This window comes from Aquarana catesbeiana, linkage group LG03, assembly GCF_042186555.1.
Source record: "Aquarana catesbeiana isolate 2022-GZ linkage group LG03, ASM4218655v1, whole genome shotgun sequence".
Taxonomy (NCBI): Eukaryota; Metazoa; Chordata; class Amphibia; order Anura; family Ranidae; genus Aquarana; species Aquarana catesbeiana.
Genome location: NC_133326.1, coordinates 467,669,739 through 467,677,504, shown reverse-complemented (window position 1 = coordinate 467,677,504; position 7,766 = coordinate 467,669,739). Strand labels below are relative to the sequence as shown.

The following is a 7,766-nucleotide window of genomic DNA, read 5'->3' as shown; positions in this document are numbered from 1 at the left end:
GGAATTTTCAGACGGTGTAGGTGGTTTTCGTTCATTTTAAAAACAATGTTAAAAACAAGTAAAAATTTCAAACATTCTTTCATTCAGCAAATGTACAAAGATTTTTCGTCTGAATATTCTTGTCTGAAAATTGATCCCTGTGGCCAGCATAAGGCTCGGTACACACCTATGCAGTTTGCTTTTGATATGTTTCTGTAGTGCTTTTTGCTGTGCATTTTGATTTTTGCTCACGTGATTTTGCTGCAATTTGCATTTTTTTTGCATTTTATGGCCAATTTGTTGTTGGGCAGATTAAAAAACACAAATTGCTACAAAAACGCATTACATGCTTTTCTGCAGCTTTTCCATTGAAGTGTATTGAACCAAAAAAGCACAGTTTTGCATAAAAAAAAGTCCCTGACCCTTTCCAAATACGCAGCGGCTGGAAAAAAGCATAGATGTGAATGTGTCCCATAGGAAACCATGTAAATGAACTGCAGTCCGTTTCTGCAAAAAGCACCAAAAAACACATAGATGTGAACCAGGTCTAAGACGTTTAGTAACATAATGGGGTTAAAAAAAAAAAAAACCTAAAATTAGCCCTTTATAGTACAAAAAAAGCAAATAATCTCTATTGTAAGGGGTTCATTTTTTTTACTGTAGAACGGTGATAGTAACATTTACAGTAGCGATTATTTGCTCTTTTTTGTACTATAAAAGGCTCAATTTAATTTTTTTAACCCCATTATGTTACTGGCCGATTAATCGATTATGAAAATAGTAATCGATTATTTTCATAATCGATTAGTTGTCGATCAATCGATTAGTTGTTTCAGCCCTAGAAAATACATTGGGGCGTTTTCCAAAATGGGATCATTTTGTAGGTACTTTCACTGTCCTGGTGCTCCGGGCCACAAAAAAAAAAAAAAAAAAAAAAAAAAAAAAAGTGATAGGTAGTCAGGTGTAATTTATGTCCCTAGGAGACCTGAAGGAGCTACAGGCAGTTCCTGGGTTACAAACAAGAGGTTCTGTCTGTAGGTTTGTTCTTAAGTTTAACCCTTTCATAACTAAGCCCATTTCTGACATTTGGTGCTTACAAGTTAACATCTGTATTTTTTTGCTAGAAAATTACTTATAACCCCCAAACACCATGTATATTTTTTAGCAGAGAATCTAGAGATTAAAATGGCAATTGTTGCAATATTTTAGGTCACATGGTATTTGTGCAGTGGTCTTTTAACCACTTCAATACCTTCCCGCCCAGACCAATTTTCAGCTTTCAGTACTCTCACACTTTGAATGACAATTACTCTGTCATGCTACACTGTAACCAAACAAAATGTTTATTTTTTTCCCTCCCCTCACAATTAGAGCTTTCTTTTGGTTGTATTTACTCATTTACTCTTACAAAAGAAAAAACCACACTAAGGCCCCTTTCACACGGGACAGATCCGTGTTGATCCGCCCCGTGTTTATCCGCTGCTCAGCGGGGATTGCTCCGCTTTCCCCAGCTGAGCCGGCAGATGACAGGGCGGGACCCGCACACTGTGCAGGGACCGCCCTGTCAGATCTCTGCTCTCCCCTATGGGGGAATCGGAGGAACACGGACCGCCTGTCCGTGTTCATCCGATCCGCTCTGCAGACGGATAGAAAAATAGGATTTTCTTCCGTCCGCAGAATCGGATGAGAGTGGAGCCGGACAACATCGGGTGTTAGCGGATGTACATCCGCTATCCCATAGGGATGCATGTCCGTATTTCATCCGAAAACGGATGGATGAAATACGGACATACGGTCCGCATGTGTGAAAGGGGCCTTAGTTTCTATTGTAAAATTTTGCAAATAAGTAATTTTTCTTCATAAATTTGGGCCAAAAATTTATACTGCTACATATCTTTGGTAAAAAAATAGACTAAATAATATCCACTAATTTGGGTTGTGTGAAAGTTATAGAGTCTACAAGTTAGGGTGCAAATCACTGAGAATTGATCACATCTGATGTACTAAAGGCCTATCTCATTTCCTGAGACACTATCAAGGAAAGTACAAATACCCCCCAAATGACCCCTTTTTGGAAAGTAGACAGTCCAAGGTATTTAATAAGAGGCATGGTGAGTTTTTTGAAGTTTTTTCCCCACAATTCTTGGGAAAATTAACACTTTTTTTAAACACAAACTTAGTGTATTGACATTTATTTCTTGAACAAAGCATGCGCGTACTTGCAACCACACCCAAAAATACATACTACTCCTTCTGAGTATGGCGATATCACATGTGAGACTTTTACACAGCCTGGCCACATACAGAAGCCCAACATCCAAATAGCACCAGTCGTTCTAGGAGCATAAATTACACATATAATTTCATGACTACCGATCATATTTTTGAAGGCCCTTCATGTTTCTAACACACAACATGTAAATACCAAACAAAAGATTTCCTGTGGTTTTAGTAGTGTAGTGGCCCACAGAGGAGAGCATCGGTCCAGGTAGGGATGTGGTCAGGGACAACAAAAGCAATCATCCAGGCAGCAATACTGTCCATAGTTAGTTCAGGCAAAGATACTGTCAGCACAGCCAAAGCATTGGTCCAGGTAGCAGGCAGAGATGTCCAGGCAGAAATACTGTCTATAGTCAGTAGAGGCAGCAGCCCGAGATATGGTCAACACAGCCAAAGTATTGGTCCAGGCAGCAGAAATAAACAGTCCATAAAGTCCTGGGTCATTACAGGCAGCGATATGGTCAGCACAGACAATGTATTGGTCCAGGCAGCAGGAAGGACCATCAAGTTTAGGGCTAGGGGTAGAGGCTTCTCCCAACCAAATCTTTGAAGCCTCCGGGCAACCAGACCCTGTTCTGGGAACACAAAACCAAAAACTGATTTTCTCTACTCAGAACGCTATTCTGAAGCCCCTCACATGCGAGACCCCTGTGTACTGAAGTAGAAGGGCAAAAGATCAATCCAAGTGGCAGGCAAACACATGGTCGATTTAACAGGCCGAGGTCGGTGCACGTGGTAGTCAGAAATGTGGTTAAAATGGCAGGCAAAGACATTGTCGGTAAACAGGCCAGGGTCAGTTAACATGGAAGGTAGAAACATGGTGGCAGGCTAATGATGCACACAGGTAATTGAAATGGGGAAATGGCATTCTGTTACTAATAAGGGGAACTAATATCTGATAATTTTTGAAGCAATCACCAATACACAGGCCAGGCTGGGAGGGACATCGGGGACAACAACAACTTGTATCTCTTCTGGCTCCTCTACTTGAGCATACACAACATTTCTTTTGGCATCTTCTTCCGGATTCTGCAGGGGGAATGTTATAGGGAAAATGTTGCTCATGAAGTCGACTCACTATCAGAGCGAATGCTTCCTGGGGCGGGTCCTTGCTGGTAAATAAGGGCAGGGATAATATTTTCAATATATTTGAGGTAGGTGATGGGTTGGTTTTCAGGTGATTTTTGATAGCAGACAAATGAATTTAACATGGCCATATGAAACGCAACTTTTTTATACCAATAATTAGACTTGTGGGTTGACAAATATGGTTGCAGCATCTGATCATTTAAATCCACCCCCCCCCCCCCCCCATATACAGATTGTAGTCATAGACACAAACAGGCTTTACTACGGGGCCACATCTTCTCTGAACCTCCAAGGTGTCATTGTGAATGGTAGTCATCATGAGAACATCCTTCTTGTCCCACCACTTTATGGCCAACACCTCATGAATGCGGCTTCCCCCTTTTGTAGCCGTTTGGAAAGCAAGTTCTGTGGGAAGCCCTTCCTATTTTTTCGGAAGGTTCCGCAGGCCAGGGTTTTTTCACAACACAGGTGACGGAAAAGGGGCAGGCTGGTGTAGTAACCTTTTTTGAACAGGGGGTATGCAAGGTCCCACACAATTTTACCACTGGTTCCTACATATGTGGAGCACTCACCGGGCTGGAGCTGGGAGTCTTTGCCCTCATAAATACGAAATGAGTACACGTATCCAGTGGCTCGGTCACATAATTCAGCCGGCCAGTAAAGTGGATAAGGGATTAGTCTACACAAATATTTTGGTCAGGGATAGAGACTCCAGAAAATCACTTGGTAAAAGAATTTATTAGGGGCAAAAGCTTATATAATTTGTTGTGGTTGGGATGATCTTGGGGAGGGCACTGCGAATTATCATTGAAATGTAGGAAACGCATTATATCGTACTGTGTCCTGGACATAACAGAAGAATATAGGGGCATGTGGTGGATGGACCAGTAGGCATGCAGTTCGTTTTTCTTTGTAAGCCCCATATTAAAAGTAAGGCCCAAGAACAATTTGAATTAGTCTAGTGAGAGACGTCGCCAATGGAACAGACGGGAGTAGGACAAACTGGGGTTGGCAGCAATAAATTGCTCTGCATAGAGATTTGTTTGGTCCACCATGTACTGCAACAAATCTTCCAGGAAAAACAAATAGAAATAGTCCAAATATGAAAAATTCGAAGTGTTGGGCTGCACACCTGGCTGTGCAGTGAAAGGGGGGATTGTAGCGGATCCTGAATTGGCAGGAAACCATAAGGGGTTTGCCAGGGCATCGGGAAGGTAGGACTGGGCCTGGATTCTTTGGGTTGGGTGTGCAATTCCAGTACTGGTACTGGGCTCCTCTTCCTGGGGTCTGGCGCTGCTGGTGGTAGGCAGGTGTTCTGATCTTGGTCCTGATCTCCTTACTCTTTTAGGAGGGGAGGTTTCCTCTGCTGACTCGGACTCCAATCCACTACCCTCCACTGGCTCATATTCCAAACCAGAATCAGATAATGAGAGCTCCCCGCATGGGGAGGATGTTATATGCCTCAACTGTGTAACCTCTTTGGGACATGGTGGTACTTTTGGCGGGCCTGTGTGACGGAACTGGTGGTGCTATTGACAGCTCACTGATGGTGGGCCTGTGTAACTGACAGGTTAATGATGACCTGTGTGATGGTACTTATGGCGGGACTGTGCGACGGTAGGGATGGCGGGCCTGCGTGACAGATGGGCAATGACAGATGGGCTGTCAGATGTAGATGATAACAATGGTGGTACTAGTAGCGGTACTGATGGCGGCCTGTGTGACAGATGGGCTGTCAGATCCAGATGGTGGCTGTGCTGATGGCGGGCTGTGACAGGTCCTCTTTATTGGTGGGGGGGGTGCATGTTGTGTAGACAAGTGTTATAAAAAAAATGTGTTTCACTCACTGATCGGATCTCTCCTCTCACGATCGGTGTGTGAGGAGAGAGAAGGAAAGATCCCTAGAAACCGCTACTATGTTTATACTTGTGACCAGCTGTGATTGGACAGCCGATCACACAGGTAAACAGCCATTTCATTGGCTGTTTACCCTGATCGGGATGTGACTGTGTCCAAGGGACACTCAGCATCTCCGATCGGCGCGCTGCGTGCCCCCGGTGACACGCATTGTGCGCGCGCCCGATTTGTTATGACATGTGACCGGCTGTTATTGGACACAGTCGATCACATGGTAAACAGCCAACTTCATTGGCCGTTTACCCTGATCGGGGATGCACTGTGTCTGAGGGACAAGCGTCATCCCTGATTGCCGTGGTGCGCGCCTCTGGGGGCGCGCGCAATAGCAGTGAATCCTGCGGACGTCATATGACATCCAGTCAGGTTTTTCAAACCACTTTGCCGCCGTCATTTTGCAATAGGGCAGGCGGCAAGTGGTTAAACACAACTTTGAGGAAAAAGACACTTTCATGAATAAAAAGCAAAAAACAGTAAAGTTAGCTCAATTTTTTTTGTATAACGTGAAAGATGATGTTACACCAAGTAAATAGATAACAAACATGTCACACTTTAAAATTGCGCACACTCGTGGAATGGTGACAAACTATGGTACTCCCTATACTGTACATTTTTAAAAAACCGGCGCCATTAGCAGCCAAGTAAACTGGAAGTGACATTCTGACGTCACTTCCATATTTACAGAGAAGACTGGAACTAAGCAGTTTCCGGCTTCATGCCAGTGTCTCTAGCCGCCAGAGCGAGTCTCCTGGTGAGAAGAGAGCGCCGCCAGAGCTGCGGAAACGGGGGGTCCCCTCCCACTCCTCGGGGATAACAACCGAGCGCCTGTTATCCCTGGAATGCCCACAAAAAAAAAAAAAAAAAAAAAAAAAAAAAAAAAAAAGTGTACCAGGATGATGCCTGCAGCATGGGGGGGGGGGGGGGGGGGGGTATGGGGGCAAGGAGTTAATCTCTATGCAGGCTGGAACAGGTACTTTTTTTTTGAGAAATAAATCCAGCTTTTTTTTACATTGTTGGATAGCATAGGAAAGCATTAACGCTGTAATGTTAGTGTTGCTGTCTGTGCCCCTGTTCGGAAGATTTTAGGTTGTTCTGGAAGCAAGAATTGGTGATAAAGCATCAGTGGGGACACCTTGTTCCCATATAACTTACAGGAGTGAACTTACCTTCCCAGGGATAGATTTCCTCTCACTTCCATCTCCCTCCATTGGGAAGTATGATTCTTATGTATGAAAGTCTGATGTTTGTAACTTGGGGAATGCCTGTACTTGGATGGATGTTGGCCCTCTATGTGGCCAGGCTGTGGAATCACTATACTCAGGAGGAGCAGAATGTTTTGGGATGTAATTGAAAGCATCTTCATGCTGTGTAACCTAGGGATTCATATTTTTTTTTTTTTTTTTTTTTTTTTTTTAAAAAAAAAAAAAAAAAAAAAAAAAAAAAAAAAATTTTCTAGTGCCAAATACTACCCAAAAAAAAGAAAGCACAATTTTTTTTTTTGGTACATTGTAGTATGATTAATAAATCAAAGTGAACACCGAAAGCTGAAATGTGTTCTGTGCAGGAAGGAGGTAGACGTGTGTATGAGGCTTTATAGAGGGCGAAGAGCCTCGAACATGAGCATACATAGAACTTACTAATCATATCAGAACTAAGCACAAGTTCTAACCTCTGACCCTTCACCCCTACAATAAGGGGAATAATCCGAGGGAAACCCTAATAGAGGAGTAAGGAGGACCAAATTACACCCAACACAAGGTGGCGCTGCACTCACTATCCATCCGCCCCCAGTACAGCTCGGACCCCTCATCTCCTCCACGCACCGCTCCGGTACAAACCCCCCGAATGATCCTTACAGTACCGCCACATCCCACCCTCTCACTTACCTGCAAGACTCAGCACGCTGCACCTCCTCTGAAATCACTGGTTACACAAGGATTACTGTTACAACCGCCAACCCGGCAGCTCTTAAATCAAAAGCTGCTCGCTCATTGGCTGAAAGCAGAGGCTGCTTTTCCTTGATTGGCCGAGTCCTGCTGTGTCGGCTTGTTTTTATTGGATGAAAACTAAGTGTGTCTTAGCCGCCTCTGACTCACGGTGATGCCGCGTGTCTGTGTTTATATGTGCAGCTGTGCTGTGCTGTGAGATCCCACTATGGAGTTATATTGGGGAGGATGGTAGAGCGTAGTCACTACCTCACTGCTATTCTACATTGGGGTTTAATTGGGTGAGAAGGAAGTGCATCTGACACACGTGTCTGTGTTTGTTATTATTATTAAAGGGCGGGTAACAAGGTAGGTGGGTGGGGTCTATGGTGAGCCTTGGATGTACTGTTATCATTGTAGGTGATAGGAGATGGGTGACACTTGGATGTACTGAAGGTGACATGAGGGTGATAGGAGATGGGTGACACTTGGATGTACTGTCAGTACTGAAGGTGACATGAGGGTGATAGGAGATGGGTGACATTTGGATGTACTGTCAGTACTGAAGGTGACATGAGG

The 7,766-nt window shown here is 44.0% G+C and overlaps 1 protein-coding gene across 2 annotated transcripts in view; it reads right to left on the bottom strand.

Annotated features, from left to right (window-relative positions):
* The window catches only part of LOC141132463 (securin-like), a 30,438-nt gene extending 23,158 nt beyond the window's left edge, over positions 1-7,280 (bottom strand). For both annotated transcript variants that reach the window (XM_073620858.1, XM_073620859.1), the window contains exon 1: positions 7,149-7,280. The gene's annotated coding sequence lies outside the window, so the exon portion shown is untranslated. The remainder of the gene's footprint in view (positions 1-7,148) is intronic.
* Between the last annotated feature and the right edge of the window lie 486 nt (positions 7,281-7,766).